The sequence below is a fragment of the Pogona vitticeps genome, chromosome 5 (genome assembly GCF_051106095.1).
Source record: "Pogona vitticeps strain Pit_001003342236 chromosome 5, PviZW2.1, whole genome shotgun sequence".
Lineage (NCBI taxonomy): Eukaryota > Metazoa > Chordata > Lepidosauria > Squamata > Agamidae > Pogona > Pogona vitticeps.
Genome location: NC_135787.1, coordinates 173,684,932 through 173,698,216, shown reverse-complemented (window position 1 = coordinate 173,698,216; position 13,285 = coordinate 173,684,932). Strand labels below are relative to the sequence as shown.

Sequence of the window (13,285 nt, the reverse complement as noted above, 5' to 3'; positions counted from 1 at the left end):
CGATCGATCGATAGATGTGCCTCACCTTGTATTTCTGTCCTCTGATCATCAAATGCCATTGCAGCTTTCTGTTGCCAGAACATGTTGCCAGTTACAAGAATATTTCGTGAACCAAGACCTTTGTTTATCAGTAAATCTCCCAGCTTGCTGTATAGGATTTGTCAAAAGCACTTTATCTACTAGTTACATTTATAGCCTGCCTTTTTTTAAAAAGGATCCCGAAGCAGCATATTTCTATCTCCATGTTGTCCTCACAACAAGACTGTCAACGAGAGCAGGCTGAGAGAGTGTGACTGGCGCAACTAACATCTGAACTGCTATCTCAAAGTGGCTCTCAATGAATGAAAAGTCTACCTTGACAGGAAAGTCCATGTCCTTTTTCTGGCATGGGTGCTTTGAAGAAAGAATTGACTAACATAGCTGGCTCTCTTTTGGCCTGCTCCTGCTCCTGGAGCAGAAGTCTGGTCTGCCGAAAACAGCAGCAGAAGCTTTTCACAGCATAAAAAGTAATCTTGTCACCAGTTAACATCTTCATACGGTGCAGCTGGAGAGTTGGCAGCTCTGTCTAATAGGCTGGAAAGTTTCCTGGGTCATATAACTGATCTGTCTAGGCTGTATTGTTTACACTGATTGGCAGCAGTTCCCTCCGGTTTCAGACAAGAGTATTATCCAGTCCTACCTGATGTGGCTGGGATTAAACTCGGAGACGTTTTGAATGCAAAGCATATGTTCTAACAAAAAAAAGAAAAACTGCCTGTGCCTTTCATTTACTTTCTATAAAACCCCGGAACGGGCTGTAGCAATCTGAGGAGGTGACCTTTCTCTCTGTATTATTGCTTATATGCATCAGACCATGAGAAAGGCAGACGAAGAGTGATTCCGTGTATGTTTCTGAGAAACAAAGAAAAGAGGTAACATTCCAAACAATATGAATAAATAATATCAATTCACTTTTTTAAAAAAAAAATTAAGAGTCTTTCCACTGAGGAACTTTCAAGATGATGCACAGTGTAAGACATAACATAAAATCCTGTATGCAGTGATAATTCATGTGCTGGGCAGGACTTCAAAGATCCATGTTGAAGTCCTAAAGACGCCAAGAAATTCACTGGGCCAACCAGCCTGTCCTTCCAGCAGTGCTGGCTTGCTGTGATATCAATGGTCCATTACAGCCACCCCAGTCTCTGGCTATCTCTGTCCACTCTTGCCTGCCTCTCTTTCCAGCTGAAATGGAGGCCTGAGACCGTGCCTGCGTGTCCACTCGTTCTGCGTATACAGGTAAATGTGTGCACACTCACTTACTTTGCGTATGTCTGTGTCTGGGAATACTCCCATTTTCCCTCTGGTTCTGCCAATCATCACTGGTTCCACCCACCTCAGCCTATTGTGCAGTCTGACCTCACCAGAGGACCGCTATTCCTCCCAGACGTCAGTGAATATTTCTGCCAGAGACAACTGTCTCACTGCTCCATGTGGGCCCACCTTTGTGGGGAAGATAAAGAGGGCAACTACATTGGCTATTTAACCCACAGTTTACATCAGATTGGGTACAGATAAAATCACATTTAAAAACTTATAACTACACAATGTAAAGCTCCATATCTGGGGAGTTGTCTCTTTTTGCTCAGATGGCAAGATGGCTTTATTTTATTCCAACTGAGCTAGCATTCAAGTAAGTGTCTGTTGTCTTCAAACAGTGGTTCTTCCTCCTTTTTATGCTTTCAAGTTTGTGTTGACTTCGAGCCATCCAGACGGGCATAGAGCTCGGTATATGGACCACTGTTTTTTATGATTTTGGTTGGAACCAAATGACAGTGTCCGCACACATTTCTCCTTAGATCAATCCATCTTGCCCCTTTATGAGCTGTCGTGCGCTTTTCTGCCACAGTGCTAGGGCAGCCATTTTATCTGGTACAATTCAATGTGGTCCTAATTAGCTCATTGTGTAGCCTGTGCAGACAGTGAGATTGCACCCAAATGGAGCTGTGGGCAACATTACCTGAAGGGACAATCCTGTGAAGTGATAGGTAGGTTCTGGTATTAAAAAGGAGGATGGGGGCGGGAAACACTTTTTAATATTTTTTAAATAGAGTAGACGTTGTCTAGAGGGGCAGGGTAAAAATCGAATTAATTAATTAATTAAATAAATAAATAAATAAATAAATAAATAAATAAATAAATAAATAAATAAATAAATAAATAAATAAATAAATAAATAAATAAATAAATGTTTCCCTAATTGAGGCAGTGCAATTTTAATACCACGCTAGATTGATGCATTCCTCTTTTGATATGCCACTTACTTCAATTAACGAAAAGGAAAAATGAGGAAAGCTACTGCAGCCGGCTGAAGGACAGCAGCTAGAAAATGTCACCTCTGTGGGCTCCACCGTCACAAGGCAGCACAAACCCAGGAGAGCCCGGACTGAGGAGAAAGGCAGGGAAAGGGCAGTTGCCTCCGTTCTGTCTCCCCAACCTTCACTTCGAGGTTTTCTGCTTGTGCCAATACCACCACTATGAACTTGCCCCATCACTGCTGTTCTCTGTGAGTCAACCAGGCACACTTACACAAGAGTAAACCAGCAATCCAAAAGATTTGTGTGGACTCTTCTCACAGAAGAATAAGCATCAGTGTGAATGAAAGGATGTCACCCAAATAGACCATACTAAAGATAAGAACCTGTTAAATGCAAAACAGTCTACAGTACTCCAGATTTCTCTGTTTGGACAGGCCCTCTCTAAGATAAGCAATATTTATTTATTTAATTAATTAATTTAGATGCCGCCCACACCACCCAAAGGTCTCTGGGAGGCTTACAACATTTAAAATACAATAAAAATACAGAACAATTAAAATACAATTAAAATATATATAAAAATTGCCATCAGGACCCACAGTTGATGTTATTTCAATTAAAAGCCTTCTGGAACAGGAAGGTTTTGACCTGGCGCCAAAATATCATCAGCATCGGCGCCAGATGACTCTCGGTCGGGAGAGCATTCCATAGTCTGGGGGCAGCTGCCGAAAAGGCCCTTTGTCTACAAGCTGTCCCTCTTACCTCCTTGAGGGATGGCTCTTTCAAAAGGGCCCCCTGGCTAGAGCTTAACTGTCAGGTAGGTTCATATGGAAGGAGGCCGGGTAGGTTTATATGTCACCTTGGAGGAAAAAAAAGAGAAAGAAAGACATGTTTCTAGTGGAAATCGCAAGTTTACACCTTGCCGTATCAAAGGCAGGTTCTGCTGCTGGAACTCCCTGCAAATATTTGACAGCTTTCTTTGCCTCGGCCCTAGTGATTCCATTCTCAGAAACCAGCAGGGACCGGACTTGAAAAACTGTGGATTAAAGCAGCTCAAAATGTATTTTCATTGCTGTATAGCCATACCACTTGGGGAAGAAGAGGTTCACAAACTTTGCCTTGTGTTCATTGGTGAGAAGGTTGGATGGAAAAGTAACCAGGAAATAATTTGAAGAAACAAGTCAAAGCCATTAAAACTTGCCTGTCTGTAAAGATGCTGCAAGACTGCTCTTTGTTTCTGCTGTGACAGATTTATGCGGCTAACCCCCTCCCAGAAACAAGATTAGATTAGGCATCCTTCACTCTTGAGAGACTATGGTAGCGTGCTCTGTATGGAGGACTTGGAATAGCATCTAGTGTGACTGAGAATGCCAGTTCAAGAATGACAATCCCTTCCACACAAATAATAAATAAAGACATAATGACAGAGCATCAAATGTTGAAGCCAAACCAATAATCAAGCCCTATATGACTCAGGTCCAGGCTATTTGAAGGATTATATCACCCTGCATGAGCCTTCATGGCTTTTATAATCTTCTGGGAAGGCCCTTCTCTCTATTTCACCACCTTCCCAAGTTTATTTAGTGGGGACACAAGAGAGGACCTTCTCCGTGGCTGCCCCCAGGCTTTGAAATTCCCTTCCCTGAGAATCCACATTGGGCCCTTCCCTCTTGCCCTCCAGATGTCTGGCAAAGACCTTCCTCTTCAGGCAGGTGGTGTTTTTGTTTTTTAAATTTACAGATTTTTAAATGTTTTTAAACAGCTTTTAATCTTGGTTTTTAATCTTGATATAGGTTGGATTTTTTTTTAAAAAAGGACCTTTATACAGTATTTTAAACCTGTGTTTGATTTATCATTTGTTTTATCTGGGCCCCATATGGGGAGAAAGTGCCATAAAGATACATACATATATACATACTACACACACAGAGAGAGAGAGAGAGAGAGAGAGAGATTGCAGCACAGTCAGGAACATGATTCCCTTCTAACTGTTCACAAATCGAGTCTGCTGTAGGGAAGAGGCCTGAAAAAGCAGCCCCCTTGGAGAATAACCGTCTACTCCCAATGTTGCTGTATTTTCCTTATAAGATAGCATGGCTACCAAGGGAATAACTGTATTTCTCATTTTTAGGAGCTAACCTGACAGAAGAGAAAGGTTGCTTCCAATAGCTACAGGCCCCCAAGAAAGAGCCCAACATGCAAGGATTTAAAAAAATAACATGGGGGAATTCAAACACACTCCAATTTCACAGATAAAGGGGTTACTGAGGGGCGTGCAAATAAGGCATTGCAAAACTCTTTCCTCTTGAGATCAGTTTTCCAAGCACTGCACTGAGGGTCACTGCTCCATGGCGGTGTGTGTGTGTGTGTGTGTGTGTGTGTGTGTGTGTGTGTGTGTGTGTGTGTGTGTGTGTGTGTGTGTGTGTGTGTGTGTATGAAGAGTTTAGCCAATCATGTGTCCTTTGTTACCCCCATTTAAATGTATGCACATTTTAAATTGCCTATTGTCTGCACTGAGACTGAGCTAAATAAGCCCAGCTGTGGAGCAAATAAATCTGTCAAGCTGATTTAAAGATTGCCTCATGACACAACCCCACACAGCTGGCATATTCAATGCAATGGGAGTAAGTCTGCCTGCCTTCGGTGTCAAAGTTCTGTAGTTAAAGGTTTTTCCTTCCTTTGTTCTCTTCTGCTATTCGAATGAGGAACAGCAAAACTGAATATGCTTGTTGTGGGTTTTCCAGGCTGTTTGACCGTGTTCCTAAGGTTTTTCTTCTTAATGTTTCACCAGTCTCTGTGGCCGGCATCTTCAGAGGACAAGAGTCAGAACTCTGTCTGTGCTCTGTTGCAATTATAGCTGTGGGATCAGCTTTTGTCCTTTTCAGGAGATTGGGTGATTATGGTGATCAGGGTGTTTTTGTTGTGGGTGTATTGTTGTGAAAAGGGGGAGAGATGATCTGTCACTGTGATTGACGGATGTCATTAGCTGGTCTTTTGTGTGCAGTGATCACTGGTCCTTGTGACTGGGTAGAGTTTGTTGACCTTTTGTAGGCTGTATTTTTCAGTGCTGGGAGCCAGGCTTTGTTGAACTTTAAACTTTTTTATTTTTTGTTGAAGCTCTGCTGGTGTTTGTGGATTTCTATGGCTTCCCTGTGCAGTCTAAAATACAGATTGCTGGTGTTGTCCAGTACTTCAGTATTTTGAAATAAAATTTCATGTCCAGCTTGTTTTAGAGCATGTTCAGCTACTGCAGATTTTTCCAGTTGTTTTAGTCTGCAGTGTCTCTCATGTTCTTTGATTCTGGTATGAATGCGGTGTTTTGTGGTTCCAATATATACCTGTCCACAACTGCAAGGTATCCGGTATACTCCTGCAGTGGTGAGGGGGTCCCTTTTGTCCTTTGCTGACCGCAACATTTGTTGTATTTTTGTGGTGGGTCTGTAGGTTGTGTTTTTTCAAAAGTTTCCCCATGCAGTCCATGACCTTTTTGATGTATGGCAGAAATACTTTATTTGTGCGTGGCTGTTTTTCCTCTTCAGTTTGGTGTTGTTTTCTTGGTTTGATGGCTCTTTTGATTTCATTCTTGGAACAGCCATTCACCTGTAGGGCCCAATTCAGATGGCTGAGTTTGGTGTTGAGAAATTGAGCTTCACAGTTCCGATTTACCAGTGTTTTGATTATGCCTCTTTTCTGTCGTGGGTGGTGGTTGGAGTTTTTGTGTAGGTACTCGTCTGTGTGGGTGGGTTTTCTGTAGACCTTGTGTCCCAATAGGAGGTCAGTTTTGCGTATGACCATGACATCTAAGAATGGGAGTTGACCGTCTATTTCTTTTTCCATGGTGAATTGAATATTTGGGTGGATTGTGTTTAGATGGTTTACAAATTCTTCCAGTTTTTCTCCCCTGTGGTTCCAAATTGCGAAGGTGTCATCTACGTATCGGAACCAGACTGTGGGTGTGAAGGGTGCCGAAGCTAGGGCCTGTTTTTCAAAATGTTCTGTGTAGAAGTTGGCTATAATCAGGCTGAAGGGGCTCCCCATAGCCACTCCATCTGTCTGTTCATAGAACTCGTTATCCCACTGAAAGTAGCTAGTCGTTAGGCAGTGTTGGTCTTGGTGGGAGAGCTTCTGTCTTGCAGGTTCATTGAAGGGCGTTGGGGTGCAGGGAGGAACTCCTGATATTTTATTTATTTATTTATTTATTCATTCATTCATTCGATTTATACCCCGCCCCCCCTAGACAGTGTCTACTCAGGGTGGCTTACAAAATCATAAAATATCATTAAATAACAATAAAAACATCACAATAAAAATAAACAACACTCATAATCATAAAAACATTTGAACAATAATATAGCGTGATCAAGATGGGGAATAAAAAACAGAAAGATAGTATTCAAGAATTGACAGGAGGGAAAGCCTGCCTGAAGAGCCAAGTTTTTAAATGGCTCTTAAAAACACCCAGCGAGGGAGCCAAGCGGATCTCTGTTGGAAGGCTATTCCACAGTCGAGGGGCCACTGCCGAGAAGGCCCGGTTTCTTGTTCTTTCTTTCTGGGCCTCTCTCGGCGTTAGGCCCCTCACCCAGCCCTCCTGGCTATGCTGAGTAATTTGGGTAGATCTGGGTGGGAGAAGGCAATCTGCCAAATACCGAGGTCCCAAACCGTTTAGGGCTTTATGTGTCATCATTAACACTTTGAAGTCGATGTGGAAGCAGATGGGCAGCCATTGTAGGGCAGCCAGAGTGGGAGAGATATGCTGGTGTTTTCTCACCCCACTAAGAAGTCTGGCTGCCGCGTTCTGCACCATTTGAAGCTTCTGCATCGATATCAAAGGTAGCCCCACGCAGAGCGCATTACAGTGGTCTAATCACAAGATTACGAGCACGTGGACCCCCCATCAAGGCAGGGTCGCAGCTGGGCGATCTGCCACAGATGAAAATAGTCGGAACAGGCCACGGACGCCACCTGAGTTTCCATGGTGAGCGCCGGGTCCAGATGTATCCCCAAGCTGCACACTTCACTCCATGTGGTGAGAGTCACCCTCCCAAAAGAGAGGGAGTCTCCCAAACTGCCAATGGGGGGGGGCGCCCAACCTCAAGACCTCTGTCTTGTCCGGGTTCAGCCTCAACCCATTCAGCTGCATCCATTGCAGTACAGCCTCCAGGCAGCACTGAAGGGACAGAACGGCATCCACTGAAGTAAGTGAAAAGGAGATGTAAAGCTGGGTGTCATCAGCATACTGATGGCACGAAGCCCCACACGCCCTGATGACCCCAGCCAGCGGTCTCATATAGATACTAAACAGCATTGGGGAGATAATCGACCCCTGTGGAACCCCACAGTTGAGACTCCACGGGGCCGAGACACTCTCCCCAAGCTGTACTCTCTGGGGACAGTCCTCCAAGAAGGAACGGAGCCAGGCATGTTTGTTTTGTAATTTTGTTGATTGGGTTCCGTTTCAGTTTTTTGTAGGTGGTGGGGTCTAGAAGTTCCCTGATTTTGTCCTTGTATTCTTCTGTTTGCATGATTACTGTGGCGTTGCCTTTGTCTGCTGGCAGAATGATGATGTCTGGATCTGAGTTTAGGGACTTGATAGCATTTCTCTCCTTTCTTGTTATGCTGCTTTTTTGGGGGGTTTGCTTTTCATAGGATCTGTTAGGAAGAAAAACCTTAAGAAGATGGCCAAAGAGTCTGGAAAACCTACAACAACCATTGGATTCTGGCTGTGAAAGCCTTTGAGAAAACTGAATATCTCCCCTCAATCCTATACTGTGATTTTCTAGTGGGTTACAAGTGCAAAACCAGATGTTTTTGTGTCACATTTACTGTGTCACTGACATTGAGGGAGCTTATTGGGTACCACAAAAACAACACAGTCTTTTTCACTCACAACCAATGTCAAAGTTTTGTAGTACTTTTGTAGGATTTTTGTAGCACCGACCCCAGGGTTTTGCAGCACCCTCTGCAACTGTGTAACTGATGTACTCAGTGTGAGGTTCTCCTGAGATCTCCCTAGTTCAAAATGCCCTTTTCAATGCACCTTTTCGTGGAAGAAATCTCCCTTTTTGTGCTTCCACCTGCTCTGCTCCTCTTGTCTGTAAATTCACTGTGCTCCGCAGGTTGTAAGTTATGTTGGTAGGTATATCTCTACTAGGGATGTGGTGGTGCTGTGGGTTAAACTGCAGAAGCCTCTGTGCTGCAAGATCACAAGACCAGCAGTCGTAAGATCAAATCCACGTGACCGAGTGAGGTCCCGTCGCTTGTCCCAGCTCTTGCCAACCTAGCAGTTTGAAAGCATGCAAATGCGAGTAGATAAATAGGTACCATCATGGTGGGAAGGTAACAGCGTTCCGTGTCTAGTTGCACTGGACACATGACCACAGAAACTGTCTTTGGACAAACACTGGCTCTACGGCTTGGAAACGATGATGAGCACCGCATCCTAGAACCAGACATGACTGGAATAAATGTCAAGGGGAACCTTTAACCTTTTAATATCTCTACTACTACTACAGAATCTAGCCCAAAAGGCTTACTCTTGAGTTTTCCTATTGGACTTTTAAGCAGGTAAGTACTTGATTTGTACTTTGAAAAGGAGAAAAATCTATATGTCATATTACATTTATTCAAAAACAAAACAAAACAAATTCTGGGCCACTCAGAGGACAGCTCTCAGAGGTGGATGTTGCTGCAGTCCCTAAACATCATGCCTCAGTCACCAGCATCACCCTGACAACACCCATAGAACACACACAAACACCTTCATTTTGCAGAATACAGTGGTGCCCCGCTAGACGATGACCTCGCAAAACGATGAATCTGCATGACAATGATGTTTTGCGATCGCTATAGCGCTTCACAAAACAGTGTTTCCTATGAGCGATTTTCGCTGGACGATGTTTCGTTCCATGCTTCACAAGAGGGTTTTTTGTGTTTTTTTGGACCAATGCTTCACATGATGATTTTGACAGTTGAATAGCGCTTCGCAAAATGGCTTCCCTATGGGTGATTTTCGCAAAACGACGATTTTTCCCCTTTGGAACACATTAAACGGATTTCAATGCATTCCAATGGGGAATCGCATTTCACAAGACGATGTTTTCACAAGACAGCGATTTCAATGGAATGGATTAACATCGTCTTGCGAGGCACCACTGTAAAACAATTCACATGGAGAAAAGGCCTTTTGACTCATTCAAATGGAGCTCCCCCAGAAACAAAGAAGAAAACTCTGTGTAGGGAACCAAAAGGGAGCAGACTGAATCAGATTGCAACAAATCCTAACATGTTTGACTATGTCATTGTAGCCTCAATGATCTTGGGCCAGTGTCTTTCAACATGATCATTCTTTCATAGCGTTGTTCTTAGGACCAAATGTAGAACCATGAGCACTGCTTTAACTCAATGGGACATGAATATGAATAATAAATAAATAGGAACAAAATGGGGGAGGATTTCTATGACATTTCATATTTTCTCTGCAACCTATACTTGAACCCCCAAGAAAGTTTACACCTGTTCATGAGTAATCAGGTCTTTTTCACCAGATTACTGAGACCTTTGGGTAGTGTGGGCGGCATATAAATTAATTAATTAAATAAATAAATAAATAAATAAATAAATAAATAAATATGTCCAAACTCCCTTAAAAGTACAAACATAGAAAAATATGACATATAGAAATCTTCCCCTATTAATAAACTTCCATCCAAACTGGAAGTTAGTAACAAGTTAGTAACAAATGTATAGATTATTTACAACCTCAAGTTTGATACAGGAGTTAATCTGTGATTATTAAAAAGTATAAGGTGACAAGTGGCATTTTTCTTTCATTTTAAAAAAGCTTTCCATGTGACACCAGAACATGCAAACACCAGTTTAAAATTAACCTCATTGTTTAAATATCCCTCTCTTAACTTCAATGTAACCAGATTAGATTTGTTAGCATATAAATATTTAATTTAACATTTGAACCCTTTCCTACTAGCTTCCTTATTTCCAAGCTTAATTGAGGGAGTGGCAGAACAGAGCTCATTAAGAGGGGTGGGGTGGAGGGGTTTGGAGCCTGTGGGTTTAAGCATCCTTCAGTCTTGAGAGACTGGTAACGTGCTCTGAATGGAGGACATGGAACAGCGTTTAGTGTGGCTGAGAAGGCCAATTCGAGAGTGACAATCCCTTCCACACCGAAGACAAAATCAGTCTGTCCTCGGTCCAGCTCCCTGATTTTGCTGGTTTCAGGACTGCCTCTTTGCCTTGACCTGCTGGACAAGTGTCTCTTCAAAATGGGAGAGGCCATGACGCACTGCCTGCCTCCAGGCTGAATGCTCAGATATCAAGGTTTCCCATCTGTTGAGGTCCATTTCTAAGGCCTTCAGATCCCGCTTGCAGATATCCTTGTCTCGCAGCTGTGGTCTCCCTCTGGGGCGATTTCCCTGCACTAATTCTCCATACAGGAGATCTTTTGGAATCCGACCATCAGCCATTCTCATGACACGCCCAAGCCTGTAGGTAATGGGAGTTGTTATGCCACACCTATGAAAGCCTCTAGCTGGGGAAAGCTGACTTTTAATGTGCCAGAAGAATGGCTATTTGGGGTTGAGGGCATGATGCTACATTTTGTTTTAGATGCTGGTTCTAAGTTATCTGGAATACAACTGAATGCTTCAGCATTTAGCTAAGCTGTTGATGCATGCAAAGATGCAATCACACAAAACTATAAACAAAACATTACCTGATACTAAACAGAGATAAGCTTAAAATGAGTTGAGAAACATAACTATTTCTGTCTTCATCAGTAACACTAAGCTGGTGGGAATTCAAAACAGGAACTCTGAGCTGGCTGATTGTTTAAAGTCTATAGGGAACAGACTAAACTCTCAGGAAAGGGCATCTGCTATATAATTGAAATATCACACAAACATGATCACTACTATTACCTCTGTCTACCAGTGAGAGAGAGAAAAAGAGTTATGGTAGAATAACTTTTTCTGACCATCCTACTGGGAGCTTATAACAGGTTAGACGGGTAGTTTGGATTAAAAAAAACAGAAATATCATCACTTCACTCACCCACCCAGCATGACTGCCTGGATCCAGTCTCTCATTTCCTCCCCACTTTTAAAAAGCTGGATGGTTTGAACGTAAATCTCACCCAGTGTCTATTTTGGATCTGTTCTTTCTGTAGAACTGAACACACACTAGTGTCCCAGTGGGATGAAGGGAAGAAAGACTCGTTCCCTCTTAAATTGTTAGGAGGTACACCTTTGGACATTCTGTTTATTTTGGACTACTAACCCTGACCTTGCTGTGCTGTTAGATAATAATTCCCTACGATCAAAGGGAAATGTACTTTCAAGTGTGTTTGAATTAGAACCCATTAAGGAAAAAATCTTCATATGCACGAAGGTGTTTCACTTATTTTTACATGAGCAAGCTTGAGAGAGATGTTATTTCAATTAACTTTTTTTCAAAGTATGCAAATACGTACTGTATTAAGAAACATCCACTTTCTTTTAAAAGACACTCCTAAACTAGATAGTACAATGATGCTGAATGAGTTTGAGCAGCAATAAAGCCTAGCTAGATCAGAGCTTGGAAATGTTACCTTTTGGACTACAACTCCCAGAATTCCCTGGACAGCATAGACACTGGGGCTAGTGAGAACTGTAGTCCAAAAATGTAGAGACCTTTCTTTTCCACCTCTGAGCCAGATTTACTGTGATCTTAGAGTGTGGGGGAGGAGAGTTGGTGGCACATTTTTAGCAAAATAAACACAGGGATGTAAAATACACCCTTGTCTGACATATTTAGCATAAGAGAAACCATAATTTTGATCCATATTCTGTTCTAACAGCAACTTCTTGTCCAGAGAATAGGTTATGTATTGGAACAATCAAATGCTGAAGCACATACATACATGTCTTTTAGAATATTCCATAGCTTCTCATCATCCACACAACAAAAGCAATCTTTAATCTGTTACCTATAAAGCACAGACTTGCTTTCTCCTGAAATTATTTGATACCCTTCAGTAGCTAATATATCTTTGCAATTTTCACTGAGTCATGTGGCTTAATATGAATTGGTAAATATCTACATGAACTCCTTAACTTGTGCCAATTCATCAACACGATTTCTGCCAACTGTATTACAGCAGTGGCTGCAGGTAAGAGGATTTTGGCCAATGACCAACAAACCTATCAAGGTATCACTTTTTAGTCATCTCCCTCTTTGCAGAATGGGGCATGGGCCACCTTGAGTGGGTCTAGGAGTCCGTTTCTGGCTCCAAAATCGCCCAGGGTCTTCATGCTCCACAATAAATAGGATGAAACTGGACAAATTCAAAAGTGCATTTTTAGTTTTGAAAATTGGGCATCTGGGAATGATAAAAGTAAAATGTTCTCTTTTTATACTGCCCACACTGCTTAAAGCATTCTCTGGGTGGTTTACAATTTAATTATGCAGGCTACACACTGTTCCCCCACACCAGTAAGCTGGGTACTCATTTTACCAACCCTGGAAGGATGGAAGATTGAGTCAACTTTGAGCTGGCTATCTGGATCCATTGGGATCAAAGTCAACTTGTGAGCACAGCCTTGACCAGTTGGATATTGGGGAAATACGGCACTTTAACCACTGCACCATGAAGCTGGGACACTTCGTTATGTATTTAAAAAGTGACGCACCTCTGCCAGGTTTCCAAAAGTGGAAATTCACCAAAAATTTTTGTTATTTTCTCTGTCTACAGAGGAATTTGCTGGGCATGGAGTTCAAAAACAGCCTTGGAAGGCAGCATGGAGTCCTGGGTGGTGCATGTCATCCAACTGTGCTGTTGACAAATGCTTGCAGATTTCTCCATAGCCTTGGCCGAGGCACATGGCCTCCAATGTTTGGTTAGGGAATCAAAACAGCAACATGTTGTTTTTTCTTATGAGACAGGTAATCAAATTTTGATTGCCCCATTCAGTTAATAAGTGAATTGCAGCCAAATT

The 13,285-nt window shown here is 42.4% G+C and overlaps 1 long non-coding RNA gene across 1 annotated transcript; it reads right to left on the bottom strand.

The window, feature by feature from the left end:
- Window positions 1–1,767: 1,767 nt before the first annotated feature.
- On the bottom strand, window positions 1,768–11,500 carry LOC140707294 (uncharacterized). The gene is made up of 3 exons (XR_012087235.2): window positions 11,364–11,500; window positions 8,619–8,736; window positions 1,768–3,156 (listed from the first exon to the last, which is right to left on the bottom strand). It is a non-coding gene; the product is annotated as an uncharacterized LOC140707294 (long non-coding RNA).
- Window positions 11,501–13,285: the final 1,785 nt, after the last annotated feature.